Below are 17,682 nucleotides of genomic sequence, written 5' to 3'. Positions count from 1 at the left end.
GCCCACCTGGTTAATGCCAATGCTGCCCTTTGCCATGTGCAGCTCCAGCTCACGGGGTCCCAGGCCACCCCCCATTAGTGGTGCCCTCTCTGAGTCCCTCACTTCCCACTTTGGGTTCTAGTTACACCATCAATCAGCAGGAGGCCCCAGGAGCCCTGGATTCAGGGGAGGGGCCCGCTGGCTCAGCGCCTCCCGGCTTTCCTTTCAGGGGCCCTATCAGGGGCGCACAGAAATCCTCGGCAGTGAGTTCCCTCCTGTTTCCAGGACAGGTGCCCCAGGCTCCCGGCCCAGGTCTGCCTGGGGGCTTTTGCCCAGGGGTGGGGCTGGAGCTGGGGACTCTGCCCTCTGCTTGCGTGGTCCATTGGGCAGTCTGTCAGGATGACTGGCGGTTCCAGGGAGCCAATCTGCCACCTCTCAGGTATTTAAGCAGCAGTATTGGGGGCCCCCTGACAACATATCGCATTTGGGAGCCAAGTGAGTGTTGGTGCCTGGACCTTCTGCGTGACATTCACAGTGTCCGCTGGCGGATGGGTGTCCCAAGCCCGTGCGAGGGGCCAGGACTTGGGCCACCACACACTGTTGCTCGGATGAGTGAGTGAGTGAGTGAGTGAGTGAGTGAGTGTGAGGTGCATCTCATCAGGTTGTTGCCACACACACCATTCAACGTCATCTGTTCAAGGTTTTCTTTGTAAAATTACATCCAGTGACCGTTTTTAAGCAAGACAGGCAACGCTGAGCAACCTTTTTTATTCTGATGACAATTTAGGGGAAAAATAGGATTACAATTCACACTGCAAAAAAAGAAGCTCTGGTAGTTGGAGCGCTGTGCTCCTAATGCCGAGGTGATTGGTTCGATTCCCACATGGGCCAGTGAGCTGCGCCCTCTACAGATAAGATTGTGAACAACAGCTCTGTCTGGATCTGCCTGCGGTGAGCAGCCCGTGGCCCACGTGAGCTGCCAGGATTAGGCTGAGCTCTGGAGTGAGCGCTGTCAGGGGCGGGGGCGGGGACCTCAGCACGGAGTAACTGAAACTGAGTGGGTGACAGCGGGGGCAGCAGTCAGGGCGTTGGGTGTTCAGTCGTTGTGGCCTAACAGTTACTGTGCTTTCTCCGAGTTCACCCCCGGTCAGCGTGGCCTCGTTGTCATCAAAAGAGCATCCAGCCTAAGAGAAAGCTTATAAGGGTGTATTTGAGCCAAACTGTCAACAATTGCCAGGAAGCAAATTCTCAACAGTTTGAGAAATTGCTTAGAAGACTAACAGGTTGCAGCTTGTTTTATACATTAGGATCAAAGGAGGAGACGTAAGGAGGGTTACATGGAATCCGTGGGTGGGAGGTGAAGGGGGCGGGAGAAAATAAAGCGGGGAAATCTCTGGGTTTGTGCAAAAAGCAAAATGGAGAGACACACACTTCTTTTTCATTGGAGGGTACAATTAACATTTACAGCACTTAGAGATGGTATTCAGTAAGCGGCCAGTGGCCAGCGACCGACTGCCTCAGATGGGGCGGGGGCGCAAGGCTCATAATACCAGCCTGGGCCAGGGAACTGGGTCCTGCACAACTAGACTGAAAAACAACTGGCTTGAACCAGATGGGGGGGAGGGGGAAAAAGAAGAAGCTCTAGAGCTTCCTGTTAGAAGCAGACAATGCTTGGGACCTCTGTGGGGCCCACTTCCCTCTACGTTTCCTGTTTGTGGCTGAGAAACTGAATGTGGGTGATGTGCTGCCCTGCTGATGGCGGGCCGACTACACGCCCTCAAAGCAAAACACCAATTTCGAGTGCTTCTCATTTTATTTTCCATTTTAGTTGGACTTTTTGTTTTGAGATAACTCACAGGGAATTGTCAGAAATAGCACAGAAAGATCCCGTGTACCCTTCACCTGTTTTCCCACTGGTGACTTCTTGCGAAACTGCCTCTAAGGGCTGCGCGGTGCTGACCGGAGCTGATCAAGACACACACCATCCCAGCACCACAAGGATCCCTCCTGCTGTCTTTTTAAAACATCTTGGTTGATTTATTTTAAATCCTGATAAAACACAGACTATATCCGATTCACCACCTTAACTATTTGTAAGTGTACACTTCAGTGGTGTTAAAGCATACTCACCGTGTTGTGCAGCCTTCACCACCATCTTCTCCAGAACTTTCCATCTTCCCAAACTGGAACTGTCCCCATGAAACACCAACTCCTCATTTCTCTCCCACCCCAGCCCCTGGCACTGCCATCTACCTTCTGTCTCTGTGAGTTTGGCTCCTCCGGGGTTTCATGAGTGGAGTCACACGGTATCTGTCCTTTTGTGTCTGGCTCATTTCACGGGGCATCATGGCCTCCAGGTCCATCCACGCTGTGTCGGGTGTGAGAGCTTCACTCCTTCTGACGGGTGAAGAACGTGCGGCTGTCTGTAGATACCGTATTTTGTTTATCTGTCCATCTATGGACACTTGGGTTGCTCCCACCTTTTGGCTCCTGTTGCTGTGAGCATGGAAGTGCCAGCCCTTGGGGGTGAGCCCTGGGGGCAGGAGCTGGACTCGACTCATTTCTAAATCTCACAGTCCAAGACTGAGGGCTGGGGCCTGGGATGGAGGGGACCCAGGGTGGAGGTGGGGACAGGGATGTACAGCCAAGAAGAACCGCCCAACTACCTGGCACAGCTCTCTTCTGGGGAAATCACGGGGTTCCCTGGGGCTCGCCTGGTGGCCTGGCCTTCACCAGCGGTGAATGTTAATAAGGCATTTGACCATGAAAGCGGAAGCTTTTGGGACAGCCCTCCCACCCCCCTCAGGGGAAGGACACCTGGCATTTTCAGGACTCTGAGAAACAAGTACACTTGGTCACAACTTCTTTTTGCTGTGGTTACACACGTTGTGGGTTGCGCTTCTCTGAGCCTTTTCAAATCCTTTGGCCTCCGTCCTCCTGGGTGGGGTGTGCGTGTGCGATGTGTTTGCAAGCCAGCCTGCCGAAGTCGTGCTCCAGGGTGATCACATTCGCAGGACACACAGTGCTCTTTTCATCTCTGTGACCACCTGCCTGATGACCCCAAGCTCTGGTCAACGGCCTGCTGCCAGCCCACCAGGAAAACACCTGTGTCCCAGAAGCTGGGGTGTGGCCCATTCCAAGGGAACACACTGCAGGTGCCGGGCCTCCCGGTGAGGGGTGTGAGACAGGAATCGTGGGTTCTGGGATGCTGGGGAATTAGGCTGTGCTCTGGAGTGAGCGCTCTCAGTGGCGGGGGCGGGGACCTCAGCACGGAGTAACTGAAACTGAGTGGGTGACAGCGGGGGCAGCAGTCAGGGTGTTGGGTGTTCAGTCATTGCGGCCTAACAGTTACTCTGCTTTCTCCGAGTTCACCCCCAGTCAGCGTGGCCTCGTTGTCATCAAAAGAGCATCCAGCCTAAGAGAAAGCTTTTTATAAGGGTGTATTTGAGCCAAACTGGCGACAATTGCCAGGAAGCAAATTCTCAACAGTTTGAGAAATTGCTTAGAAGACTAACAGGTTGCAGCTTGTTTTATACATTAGGATCAAAGGAGGAGACGTAAGGAGGGTTACATGGAATCCATCAGATTAAGGGGGCGGGAGAAAGGAAAGCGGGGAAATCTCTGGGATTGGGCAAAAAGCAAAATGGAGAGACACACACTTCTTTTTCATTGGAGGGTACAATTAACATTTACAGCACTTAGAGATGGTATTGGGGAACCAGATAACAAGGAGGGTTCTGTAGTCTCCTGCTCTGATGGTGGGTGCGCCCTGAGGGGTCCTTAGATGCAAAAGACAGCAGACAGACTCACTTCAGGTAAACATTGATCTTTGTCCAGGAAGCTTCAGGCCAAGGATGTGACTACCACTGCTTTTAGTTAGGAATTTTTATGTTCAGACCATTCTGTGTGGTTATTTTCCGTCTCTGAGATTGTAAGGCCCATTGTGTCAGCCTCCCCTGAGCTTGTCAGCTTTAACCTATGGCCCTTTTGCGTCCACAGTTTCCCCTTTCGGTCATAAATCAATCCAAAGGATGCACTAAGACCAACCTTTTGGTTGGATAGTGTGGTCCCACGGTGCTAGGAAGGCTCATTCCCAGTAAGCCAGCGTTTGTCTTGCTGAATGTTGGACCATGGGGGATGGGAGGAGACCATAACCTTGGATGGCAGTCAAGGTCAAAAATTTTTTTTAAGGGAAAGACAGGCAAATGGGGGGCAGCCAGATCCTATATGTCTTCATTAAAAATATTCTTTGAGTTATCATGATCGGAGTTATTTTGCTGTTTGTTTTACGTTTTTTGTTTTGTTTTTTTGTTTTTTTTGCATCTAGTACAACATTCATATACGAGGACCAAGTGTAATAATATTAAACTAGTAACACTAATTAGGAGCAGGAAATGTACAGTTCTCGACAAGTATGAGTCTGAGAGGAAAAACATCTCAGCCAACCACAGAACGCTTTACATGTCTTACCATACTTTTTAAATTAAGCTAATAATATGGTTTCCGGCCTCATCTACTGGCATTTGTACCTACTGATAAGTTTAGCCAGATGAATGAAGAATCTCTACTATTTCATGATCCAAAAGCTTTAATTTTTCTTCTGGCCAGTTGGTTTCCACAGAAATGACTTCATCGGGGAAGATTAAGTTCAATTTCCCAATACATTGGATTTTCAGTATCAATATTACCATAGGTTTCATTAACCTCAGGCAAAGTTATTTTGCCTATAATTTCAGTATTGCATCATATACCCCTAGCGTATACTGTATGCTTGGTGTCATTTTCTTTTTTTGGGGGGAGAAGGAGAACAGAACTTTATTGGGGAACACTGTGTATTTCCAGGACTTTATTGGGGAACTGTGTGTTTTTCCCAGGGCCCATCAGCTCCAAGTCAAGTTGTTGTCCTTTGAATCTTAGCTGTGGAGGGCGCAGCTCAGCTCCAAGTCCAGTTGCTGTTGTCCAATCTTAGTTGCAGGGGGCGCAGCCCACCATCCCTTGCTGGAGTCCTTGTGGTTGAGAGGACGCGCTCCACCCACCTGAGCCCTCCGGCCACCAGGGAGCTCAGTGGCAGCTCAGCAGCAGCTCCTTGTCTTCAGTCTAGTTGCGGAGGACGCAGCTGACTGGCCCATGTGGGAATTGAACTGGCAACCCTGTTGCCCAGAACTCACGCTCTAACCAACCGAGCCACCCATCCGCCCCTAAACTTGGTGTCATTACAGTAGAAATCACTTAGTATGACACAAGAGTTTTCTAACCCTTCCCTACAAAAACGCCCCTTCCCATATACTACATATTGCTGTTTGTTGGGACGGATACGGTAGGCCAGGATTGGGTGAATTCAGAATTCCATTTGGATTGGGGACATAACCATTCACCTTTCCAATTTTCACAATCAGATAATGAGATGCGTTCCCATTTTTTATTATTGCTTAATACAGTGCATCTGCGTCCCATTGGAAGTATTCTGGCGTGATTAAGGGACGGTCCCTATGCCCGCCAGTTGAACTACTGAAAATCTTAGCTTAGGATTTGATCGAGATGTTTGGGTTTTTAAGATACAATGTCATAGGTCACACCTTCCATCTAAAATTTTCCAGAATCCAGGGGACTGTAGGAGTTCTATAAGTGTCCGGCCTGGGCTTCTGCACCCACTATAGTCGGCCATTGTTTCATAGCTACGTCAGATGCCATTTGCATTAGCGCAGCTAACAGGCCCTGCTGAGTCAGGGTACAGGCGCGTTCCCATGGCTGGGTTTGGGCATAAAACTTGACAATCTGTCGAGTCTGTTCTACCCATTGAGCTAGGGCCTCATTATCTTTCCATGCTGCTTCCTATCCTTTTCCTTCCCCTCGAAAGAACATTCCCTCTGTGTGACCTATTTGAGATAGAGGGTCTTTTTCTAACGAATGACGTCCTTCATTAGCTGCAAATTCAGCTTGTCCCAGAATACCAAGGCCGGCTCCCAATCCTCCAAGTATTTCCCTCTTATTGCTTACAGACGGCCAACGTTGTTGGACCCACCAGGAATGTTGCTGCCATTGGGAGCCTATGGCCTGGGAGCAATTGGGGTACATTGAACGAACCCAAAAATGTTGAGTCTCCCAAGCCATAGTTAAATGAGTAGAGGTAACCCCCAACCGAGCTAGAGTTTGAGTATTCCTTAAGGCTTCCCACAAGCGTCCAGGACCCGAGGAGTGGGGTAGTTATAGACACATCCACCCACCAAGTAATCCCTTTAATTTCTGGAATGGGGACCCACCCATTTTTTTCCTGTTTTACAGGCATCCAGTCCCAGGAGCATGGCTGGTGTTTGAGGACAAGCTATACTATGATAGACTGGTCAGGCTGCTGCAAGCCTTTTCCCATCATACGTAGGTATTTTTCTTAATTTCTCCGCCCCCCCCTTCTTCCACCTCCTCCCCGACTCCTGTTCAAGTCATTGTTTCTCAGTCTGGTTGTGTAGGACACAGCTCCCTGGCCCATGCTGGTATTATGAGCCTTGCGCTTCCCCCGGCTGACGCAGTCAGTCACCAGCCGTTGGTCAGCTCACTGGCTGCTGGGCACTCATGCTGGCTGCTGGCCACTCAACGGCAGCACATGGTAGCCCAGCGGCAACATAGCAGCTTGCGGCAACATATAGCAGCCCAGCTCCAGGGAGAGCTGTTGCTCACAATCTTAGCTGTAGAGGGCGCAGCTCCCTGGCCCATGTGGGAATCAAACCGGTGGCCTTTGGTGTTAGGAGCACGGCGCTCCAACCGCCTGAGCCACTGGCTGGCCCCAATTTTTCTTAATTTCCTATCATCCATTCCTATAGCTATACAATACTCATCTAAATGAGGTCCATGTATAATTCTACCAGGGGAATTATCAGGGAGGAATGCTCGAAAGTACTAGCTCAGGATGGGTCCTTTATAATAATATACTCAGAAAAAAATGTACCAAAGTTAATAGTAGGAGAGGACCAATGCATGGCCAACAAAGTGTCAGCTTCATTGTCATAGCTGATAATGAAAACTTCATTGTCTAGTAAATGGGAAAGATTAGCAAGTACCCGAGTTAAAATTTTCATAGCCAGTAAGAGAGGGCGTCTGGGGAGACAGATACCGTTTCCATTAGGAAACCACAAGAAGGACAATAACAATTTAAGAATCATTTTATATATCTCCAGGTTGTAAGCCATTGTCTTTGAAGTCTTTGTCTCCTGGAAGCGCACTGTGGAATGATCAGTTATTAATTTATCCATCCCTGTAAGCTGGTTAATAAGCCCTTGACAATAAGGTAGAATGTCTCCCTTTAGTAAGGTTGGCCTGTATGCCCTTCATCCAAGTGCATAGGGCGACTGGTGACTATTTCACAAGGAGAAAGGCTATGCTGACCAAAAAAGAGCAGATCTCAGGTTGAGGAGCACGATGGGGAGAACCTTTGGCCGGGGGGATTAAAAGCTTCTGAAATTTTGGCTAGTTGAATTTGGGTCGTACCATTGGTGTGTCCCACCAATCCAGAGGACCGGGGGTGATAAGCACAAAGAAAATGCTGTAGAATTGACCAAATGTTACAGATGGATGGATTGCATTATTTGCCCAGTGAAATGAGTCCCTCGGTCACTATGCAACTCAGAGGGAATTCCCCAATTGGGAATCATTTTTTCCAACGACACTTTACCTACCATTAAGGCTATTGTTCTGCAAGGGAATGCCTCAGCCCAGTGAGAAAACGTACAAATCATGACTAACACATATTTGTATCCCTGAGATGGTGACATTGGGATAAAATCCAGTTGCCATATCTCAAATGGGCCTAAAGGAAGTGTGAAGTGTCCTTGGGATCCATGGAGTGGTTTTCCTGGTTTCTGTTTTGGACAAATAGAACATCTGCTACGTACTTTAGGAGCTACGGTGGGAGAAGGTTTCCAGGAACATAGTTTACTTTATAAAAATCATCTTTTCTGGCCCCAATATGTGAGCTCATGGACATGAAGGAGTGTAGGTAATGGAGCCCCCACAGGTAAGATTGGTTTCTGATTGGGTCCAAGCCATATCTGTTTGCTTGGGTCGAAGGTGCCCCCTTTTTGTTGCCATAGCCTCTTCTCTTGTTCTGTAACTGGCCGTCGGAACTGTAAAAGAGAGTCTTTTACTGATATCATAGGAAGTGAGGGGCATTCTTGGGTCTGGAGCATTTGACTGTTCAATGCTGACTGTTTAGCCACAGCGTCTACTAAATTATTTCCTTTTGTTATTTTGGTGGCGACTTTAGAATGTCCTGACATTTTGATAATTGCCAATGGTCTCGGTTGCTGTATGACATCTAATAACTCTGCAACTGTTTCCCATTCTTTATGGGTTGCCCTGAGGAAGTCAAGAAGTCTCATTGCTTCCACAGTCGTGAGCTGCACAAAGGCACAGAGACTCTCAGTGAAAATATTGATACCTATTCGATTTTTGGCCAATTGACCAGCTTGAATCTGAGCAATGAACTCGGCTTGCTGGGCAGGTCTTATTTCTGGTAAATAAGCATCTTCAGTAGTGTTTCTGTTCATCTCTCAGCTAAGAGCCATCTGTAAACCAAATTAAGTCAGCATCACCAGGAGGGGTTTCCTGTAAACCATTCCTAGGAACAAGAAAGTCGTCAGTAAGCAAAACACAGTCATGAGTGTCTCCATCCCGTAAAGAGGGTAACAGAGTTGCTGGGTTAAGACTGTCACAGCAAGTTAAAGTGACATTAGGTGCAGAAAGCAGGAGTACCTCATGAGAAGCCAGTCGACTGACAGACGTGTTGAGTGTGATGAGAGTTCAGTAAGGATTCAATGGACTGAGGAACAGACATAGTTAAAGAGCACCCACGACGATCTCTCCTGTTGGTTTGCACAAGGAGGCTGTAGCAGAGATGGCGGTCGTGCAGGGAGGGGCCCTTTGGCTACTGAGTCCAGTTGCTGGTCATAAGATCCTGTAGGTCTGTGATGGCCTCCATGTTTCTGAGTTAGAACTCCCAAAGCATTTCCTTTGTTTTCATGTATGGAAAGGAAGGAAGGAAGTTGATAAGTAGGGTGTCCCGGAGCGGGAGCTCTAGATAATTTTGCCTTTAGAGCTTCTTCAGCTTGTTTTCCTTCTGGTGCCATTGAATTGGGTCAGACATGTAGAGGCTGCCTCGTTAATGAAACATTTGGAATCCAATTGCGACAGTATCCAGTCAGACCCAGGAATCCTCTAAGCTGTGTTTGTTTGTTTGTTTGTTTTTAGAAGAGGAAAGGATAAGATTCCTCTGAGTCTTTCAGGGTTAATCAGTAGCCCATCTTGAGATATGAGATGGCCACAGTATTTTACTTGGGGGAAACAAAAGTGAAGTTTTTCCTTTGAGACCTTATGTCCTTTTAGAGCTAGCTGTTGTAATAGGTAAACTTTGCCCTTTTGGGAGTCTGGTCATGTCGTAGAGCATAAAAATAAATCATCCACAGATTGGATTAGAGTGAGATCTCTGGGAAAATCAACATCATTTAAATCAGCCTTCAATATCTGGGAGAAATAGGTGGGACTCTTCCTATACCCCTGGGGCATCACAGTTCATGTAAATTGGCGACCTTCCCAAGTGAAAGCACAGAGATATTGACTGTCCGTTTCTACAGGAATGCTGAAAAAGGCACTGCATAAATCCATTACTGGAAAATATTGGCAGTCCACAGGAATGGCTGATAGTGGGGTATGTGGATTTGGAACCACAGGATGTCTATAACTATTTTATTTATTGCTCTGAGATCCTGTACAAATTTCCATCGGTTTCCATTCTGCTTCTTTACTGGAAGGATAGGAGAATTACAGGGGTTTGTACATGGAATTATAAGCCCCCTGTTTAAATAATCTTATATAATGGGCTTAATTCCAGCTAGTGCATCAGGTCTCAAAGGATATTGGGAGATATTAAGTACAGGCAAAGTCAATAGTAATTTTAATAGGGATGGCTGACTTCTTATCTGTACTGGGAAGGGCCCGAAATTGCGTCAGGATGTGCTGCATTGCGATGTTCAGTTTCAAGATGAGTCTCCTCTTTTGGGACTTCCGTTTTTTTTTTTTCGTTTGTTTGTTTGTTTTTTTACTTTATGTTTTATTTTACTTTTATTTTTTATTTTTTAATTTATTGGGGTGAAAATTATTAGTAAAATTACATAGATTTCAGGTGTACCATTCTGTATTACATCATCTATAAATCCCATTGTGTGTTCACCACACGTGGAGGTTCCTTTAAAATCATTATTTTCTTAATTGGTTCAGTGTCTGATTCGTTTAGTTATAATATTATAATACATTTAACCCTTTTGGGAAAAGTATGTGTGGGTGTCATGCGTTTCAAGACAATCTCTCCCTATCAGGTGAACTGGGGCAGATTTGACTAATAAAAATATGTGTTGCCCCAAAACATTCCCCAGTTGGACAAGAGCAGGTTCTGATTTAAAAACAGACATTTGTTGATTAGCTATCCCTATCATTTGTACAGAAGCTTTACTCCGAGGGAGAGGGCAACTGAGTGGGGCAGGGTAAGAACAGACAAAGTAGCCTCTGCATCTTCAAGGGCCTTGGTGGTTTCCCCTTTCATGGTGATTTCAATTTCTCCTAAAGTATTTGTGAGGGGAAATGCCCTCTTATAGTTCCCAGAGCAGCCCTATGCTTGCTTCTGTTTCTTTTCTTTCTTTCTTTTTTTCCCCCCTAAATCCCATTTCAGTTTTCTACAATCCTTCTTAAGATGACCTGGCTTTCTACAATAAAAACAGATTCCTCTCTCCCCTTGTCTAAGGGACCTTTGGGGAGGTCTGGTCTGATTGCTTAATTGCTGGAGATGTAAGTTCCTGCTTTTGGCAGCTTTGTCTTTTTCTCGCATTTGAATAGTTCTAGATAGTTGCTCAGACAGAATTGCCAGTACATGTGCTCCACCAGCTTAAATTGTGCTGTTTAATCAGAGTTACAAGCTCTTTGTCTAGTACTTCCCAAAATGCTGAATCTAGTAAAGGATCATTCTGATGATTTTTAAAACTGTCTGGAGACAGACCTGAGTGTTGTTTGAAAGTGTTTTATGAAACATTCAAATAAATCAAGCACTACTTCCTCAGGCTCTTTTTTCCGTTGTTGGAGCTGAGTCCAGGCCATTTTCTGGGGAAAATCTCAGGTATGGCTTGGTCAAGCTTGTGGACTAATTGCTTGCATTTCTCTTGGTCTGTCTTTCGCTACCAGAGTTTTCCAGCGAACCTTATTCAGCCACCCTGTTGCTTTGCTCTCAGAAACCGTAGGTGTAGTAATTGGAATAGGTCAGAATAGCCAGGATCATATGTTCTAACAGTTAAATCAAATTCCTTTGCAAACTCATTAGGGTTCTGGAGAGGGTCAGGGAAATCTTTAGTTAAATTCCTTAATTCTGTTCTAGTCCGAGGAACGTATACAGTTGCTGGTTCACCTCTGCCTGAGACCAGCTTTTCCCTGAAGGGAACTGCCAGAATTTCTGTTTTTTTATGGCCTATCTTCATCTGAATTTCTATTCTCTATTTCCCCTGGGTCAGTAGAGAGTGGTAGTGGAGAGGATATAGAGGAGATAGAAGGAGGAGGAGGAAGAGAGGGGCAGGATATGTCCAGACAAGGGAGCTCAGAAAGCAAAGGATGGTACTGGGGCTGCTGGAGAGGTGGGCAGAATGCGGTGTTGGCATTTATCAGCTTCAGAAACCTTCCTTAGTTCAGAGACAGTTTCCAAAACATTCTTATTAACTTCCTGTAGAGAAAGGAGTTTATCTGTGCTCCATCTAGAAGCTTCTAATTTCCAATCAAAATAAGCTTCCCGTTCATTTAGTTTAATTGTAGAGCCAGCTTTTCCCATTGAGCGCATAGAAAAATCAATTTGGAAGCGTCAAAACTTCCCCATTTTGGCCACTTCAAGCTGATACCATTTTTAGTTAAATTTTCCCACTTCTGTACGTACTTACAAGTTGGGGTTCCATATGAATTGTATATGAAGCCTGCAGGAGTATTAACGGGGGTTGGGGTTCTTGGGGTTTATGGACGTTAGAGCCATGATTTCCCATGTTAATTTTAGTTTTCTTTAGATGTCTGCAGAGTCTGAACAAACTTCTAGGGATATTGTGTGGTGGGTTGAAGTGTGCTGCTTATGGGTTGAACTGTAAGGGGCGGTCACCTCCTGAGTCACCTCAACCCTCTTACGTGCCTCAGTTTCTCTCCCCGGCTATCTAGTGCAACTGTGAGGACTCAGAGCTCTAGGTAACCGTCTTTATGTGTGTGTCCCCGGATGAGTCAATTATTTAATTGCAGTTGTGTTGGAATTCCCTATGGGGCCACTGCACGTTTTGAGGAGTCCCCTCAAACAGCTCCACATAGATTCTTAGTCGCCTAAGAATACCCGAAATTCGAGCTGGAGGGAGTAAATGCCCCTTGCTTTGGAGCTGAACAACTTCAGACTCTCATTTATTCAGCAGAAGGTATTTTTCAGACTCGCAGTAAACAATTCCAATTGAAAAGCCAAAATTAAAACCGGACACCCTTTTCAACTCCTATCCTTTAGTACCACCGCGAGGATTTTCAAAGAACAGCTCAAATAAAGTCAGACCCTCTACCACAGGTGAGGGGAAGGTCCTAGATTCCAAGAGATAAATCACCCAAGTTCACCTGATGTGAACTTGGCTCAAAGATCCCCTGCTGGTACTTACCACTGGGTTTGGGTCCAAAGGATGGTCCGGTGGGGGGGGGGGTTCTTTGGAATCCTGCCAACTATACCAAGTAATGTAATTGAAAGACCACTTGGCCTAAGAGAAAGCTTATAAGGGTGTATTTGAGCCAAACTGGCGACAATTGCCAGGAAGCAAATTCTCAACAGTTTGAGAAATTGCTCAGAAGACTAACAGGTTGCAGCTTGTTTTGTACATTAGGATCAAAGGAGGAGACGTAAGGAGGGTTACATGGAATCCCTCAGATTAAGGGGGCGGGAGAAAGGAAAGCGGGGAAATCTCTGGGATTGGGCACAAAGCAAAATGGAGAGACACACACTTCTTTTTCATTGGTGGGTACAATTAATATTTTGTAGCACATAGAGATGGTATTGGGGAACCAGATAACAAGGAGCTTCTGTGGTCTTCTGCTCTGATGGTGGGTGCGCCCTGAGGGGTCTGGACAAAGGATCACTCTGACACTCCAAGGGGGGTTATCTTAGATGCAAAAGGCTCACTTCGGGGAAACATTGACTTTTGTCCAGGAAGCTTCAGGCCAAGGATGTGACTATCGGCCATGACCTGCTTTCAGTTAGGAAGTTTTATGTTCAGACCATTCTGTGTGGTTACTTTTGGTCTCTGAGTTTGTAAGGCCCATTGTGTTGGCCTCCCCTGAGCTTGTCGGCTTTAACCTGTGGCCTCTTTTTATCCACATCGTCAATGCTGACAGCTGTGACACTGCTTAATTCAGCTGGAGAACACCAGTTCTGGGCTGTCGGGCGGCATTCGTCCACCTCACGTGTGCCAAGGACCAGGGACACAGCAGTGAGCAGAGAAATGGCTGCCTGTCCTGGGAACTTGCATGTTGGAGACTGTTTGCACTGAACTGTGTCCCCCGCCCCAAATCCATATGTTGAAGCCGTCGCCTCACTGTGACAGCACTTAGGGACAGGGCTTTCAGGGTGATTAAGATTAAGTGAGGTTGTAAAGGCAGGACCCTCATCCAGTAGGACTGGCATCCATGAGAAAAGGAAGAGGCACCAGAGACCGCTCTGTCCCTGTGTGTGCAGAGGGAGCAGGCTCTAGTAGGACACAGTGAGAAGGCCGCTGTCCATAAGCTGGGAGGACGGCTCTTCACAGAAACCAACCTGCCTACACCTTGATCTTGGACGTCCCGCCTCCAGGATTGTGAGAGAATAAACGTCTGTTGTTTCAGCTGCCTCGTCTGCGGGACTCTTACGACAGCCCAAGCTGACGGAGTCAGGGACACAGACAAGAAAAGGAGGTGGACACGCACGGGCACACACACATGTGCACACGCACACACTCACACATGCACACACCCATACATGTATGCACGCATGTGCTTGCGCGCGCACACACACGTGTGCACACGCACATGCACATACGTGCACACACATGTGCACATGCGCACATGCGCACAAAGCGCACACATGTGCGCATACACACATACACACATGTGCACATGCACACACCCACACATGCACACACGTGCACATGCACACACACTCGTGCACATGCACACATGGGCATGCACACATGTACACACTCACACATGCATGCACACACGTGCACTGCACACACTCACACACATGTGCACATACACACACTCACAGGCACGCACACATGTGCACACACAAACAGATAAACAAGAGGCTCTCGGGGGGCACGAGAACTAGAGGAAAGTGAAGGCAGGGCAGGGCTGTGCAGGAGGGGCTGTTTCAGGGGAGTGGGGTTTGCTGGCGCTCACGTGAGGCAGGAGACATGCATCCTGAGGAGAGGGATGGTAAAGGAAGGATCCCAGGCTGCGGAAGCCCTGGCAGCGACCCAGCTCAGCGCACCAGCCTCAGACGGTATGCACCTGCCTGGGCTTTTCCTGGGGCTGGCTGGCCCTTTCCAGTTGCTTGGGGGCTGGAGTTACGACTTCCTTCATGCATCACCTGCAGCCACACCTGCAGCTGTGGTCACGTGTCTATAGGCTGCAGACTGATCCAGGGGCAGGCTAGAAGTGAGGGAGCTGGTTTCACTTCCCTCTTAGAGAAACATCACCTCCCTTGAGGTATAATGTACAGTTGACCCTTGGATCACAAGGGGTTAGGGGTGCCGACCCCTCACGCAGCCGAAAATCTGCGCATACCTTTTCACTCTCCCAAAACTTAACTACTAGTACCGACTGTTGACCAGAAGCCTACCGGTAACATAAATAGCGATGAACACGTATTTTGTATGTTCTATGTATTGTATACTGTATTCTTACAATAAAGTAAGCCAGAGAAAAAAGCAATGGTATTAAGAAAACAATGTTAGGGCCAGCCCGGTGGCTCAGGCGGTTAGAGCTCCGTGCTCCTAACTCCTAAGGCTGCCGGTTCGATTCCCATATGGGCCAGTGGGGTCTCAACCACAAGGTTGCTGGTTCAACTCCTGGAGTCCCGCAAGGAATGGTGGGCTCCGCCCCCTGCAACGAAGATTGAACACAGCACCTTGAGCTGAGCTGCCTCCCGGATGGCTCAGTTGGTTGGAACACGGGCTCTCAACCACAAGGCTGCCGGTTCAATTCCTTGAGTCCCGTAAGGGATGGTGGGCAGCGCCCCCTGCAACTAAGATTGAACACGGCACCTTGAGCTGAGCTGCCACTGAGCTCCCTGATGACTCAGTTGGTTGGAGCGCATCCTCTCAACCACAAGGTTGCTGGTTCCACTCCAGCAAGGGATGGTGGGCTGCGCCCCCCGCAAAAAGAAAACAGCAACTGGACCTGGAGCTGAGGGGTGCCCTCCACAACTAAGATTGAAAGGACAACAACTTGACTTGGAAAAAAGGCCTGGAAGTACATACTGTTCCCCAATAAAGTCCTGTTCCCCTTCCCCAATAAAATCTTGAAAAAAAAAAAAAAAAGGAAAACAATGTTATTATGGAAGAGAAAATACATTTACTGGCCTTATGGGAAAAAATCCACTATAAGTGAACCCGCACAGTTCAAACCATGTTGTTCAACAGTCAACTGCACGTATGAGCAAAAACACTCATTTTAAGTGTGGAATTGTCGAATTTTCACAAATGCCTACCCTCGTATAACCACCATAGTAGCACCTGTGTGATAGGATCGTTTCCGTCAACTCAGCGGTTCCTGGTTGAACTGTTATGGACTGAATTGTGTCCCCCAAATTCACAGTGAGGTCCTAACCCCCAGTGTGACTGCATTTGGAGACCTCTACTAGGGAGGTGATTCCAGTTAAATGAGGTCCTAAGGGTAGGGCCCTGATCCACTGGACTGGTGTCCTTACAAGAGGAATAGAAGCCAGGGATGCACATGCACAGAGAAAAGGCCACGTGAGGACACAGAGTGACAAGGGGACCGCGAAGCAAGGACAAAGGCTCAGAGCCAACCTGCCGGCTCCTTGATCTTGGCCTTCCAGCCCCCAGAACTGTTGTTTTAAGTCCTGCATCGTGAGGTACGTTGCCATGGCGGCCGTAGCTGGCTCCCACGAGCCCCCTCCCCAAGGTGGTCTCCACCCTGGCCCAGGTATCACTGACCTGCTATCTCTCACTCCAGATTAGCTCTGCCTGCTCCAGAATCTCATGCAAATGCAGTCACGCATCTGACCTGTTGCTCATCCTATTGGCTTATTTGCTCACCTAATGACTGTGAGGTTTGTCCGTGAAGCTGCACCAGTAGTTCATTGTTTTTATTGTTGAGTAGTATCCCCTTGTACGAACATGTCATGATTTGTGTGTCTGTCCATCTGTTCAAGGCATCTCGGTGGTTTCCAGTTCTTGTTCATTGCCAGTAAAGCTGCTATGAATTTCCACAGACAAGTTTGGGTGTGGACGCATAGTCTCATTTCCCTTGGTTACTTACCTAGGAGAAGAATTGCTGGGTGGAATGGTAGGTGTGTGTTTAAGTTTGTAAACTTGTAAAATGGTTTAAGTTTGTAACCATTTGCAAAACCATTGTCCAAAGTGGTGTGCCATCTCACATTCCCACCACCAGTGACGAGATTTCCAGTGGCTCCCTGTCCTCATCAACACTTACTATGGTCAGTCTTTAGTCTTAGCCACTCTGAGAGCTGTGAAGTGCTATCTCATTGTGGTTTTAATTTGCATTTCCCTGATGATTAATAATGTAGAACATCTTTACATGTGCCATCTATATATCTTCTTTGGTGAAAAAATTTTGTTAAAAAATTTTGCCCGTTAAAAATATTAGGTTGTCTGTCTTTTTATTGAGTAATATATTTTTCAAAAAAGTATATCATTGGATACAATATATTTCTGTTGTGAATATTTTCTCCCAGTGGTGGTTTTGCCTTCTCATATCTTTACAATATACTTTGAAAAGCAGAAGTCTTTAATTTTGATGAAGTCCAGCTCATCCATCTTTCTGTCATGGTGCATGTGTTTTGGGTCCTACCTAAGATATCTTTGTTTGCTTCAAGGTCACAAAGATATTCTACTGTTTTCTTCCAAAAGTTTTAGCTTTTACATTTAGGTCTATGGTCCCTTTGAGTCAGTTTTTGTGTATGGTGTGGGTAAATGTTGACATTTATCCCACCCCCCACCCCCACATCCAGTGTCTGCTCAGTATTTTAGGAACTATTTGTGGAAGATTACATTTACCCCATTGAGTTACCTTGGCACCTCTGACAAAACTATTCATCATATAAGGATGGGTCTATTTCTGGACACTGTCTCTTCTCTTTTATTGATCTGTTAACATTACTCATCCCAATACCATATTGGCTTTACAATGTAAGTTCTCCATTTTTGTTCTTCTTCTTCAAAATTGTTTTGGCCATTATAAGTCCTTTCTATTTCGTAGAAATTTTAAAAATCATCTTGTCAGTGTTTACAAACAAGCCTGCTGGAATTTTGATTGGGATTACATTGATTCTATAGATCGATGTGGAGGTAACTGACATTTGACCAAAACTCAACCTTCCAAATTATGAACATTGTGTGTCTTCTCGTTGATCAAGTCGTTCATCTCTCTCGA

General features: G+C 46.8%; 2 long non-coding RNA genes across 2 annotated transcripts; one reads left to right on the top strand and one right to left on the bottom strand.

Annotated features, from left to right (window-relative positions):
* Window positions 1-731: 731 nt before the first annotated feature.
* Window positions 732-2,742, bottom strand: LOC141572063 (uncharacterized). The gene is made up of 2 exons (XR_012497103.1): window positions 2,646-2,742; window positions 732-2,402 (listed from the first exon to the last, which is right to left on the bottom strand). It is a non-coding gene; the product is annotated as an uncharacterized LOC141572063 (long non-coding RNA).
* Window positions 2,743-2,785: 43 nt separating this feature from the next.
* On the top strand, window positions 2,786-14,367 carry LOC141572064 (uncharacterized). Its single transcript, XR_012497104.1, has 3 exons — window positions 2,786-3,149; window positions 6,262-6,351; window positions 13,402-14,367. It is a non-coding gene; the product is annotated as an uncharacterized LOC141572064 (long non-coding RNA).
* Window positions 14,368-17,682: the final 3,315 nt, after the last annotated feature.

Source organism: Rhinolophus sinicus, linkage group LG06, assembly GCF_036562045.2.
Source record: "Rhinolophus sinicus isolate RSC01 linkage group LG06, ASM3656204v1, whole genome shotgun sequence".
In the NCBI taxonomy this organism is placed as follows: domain Eukaryota; kingdom Metazoa; phylum Chordata; class Mammalia; order Chiroptera; family Rhinolophidae; genus Rhinolophus; species Rhinolophus sinicus.
This window is presented reverse-complemented; position numbering and strand designations above follow the sequence as displayed.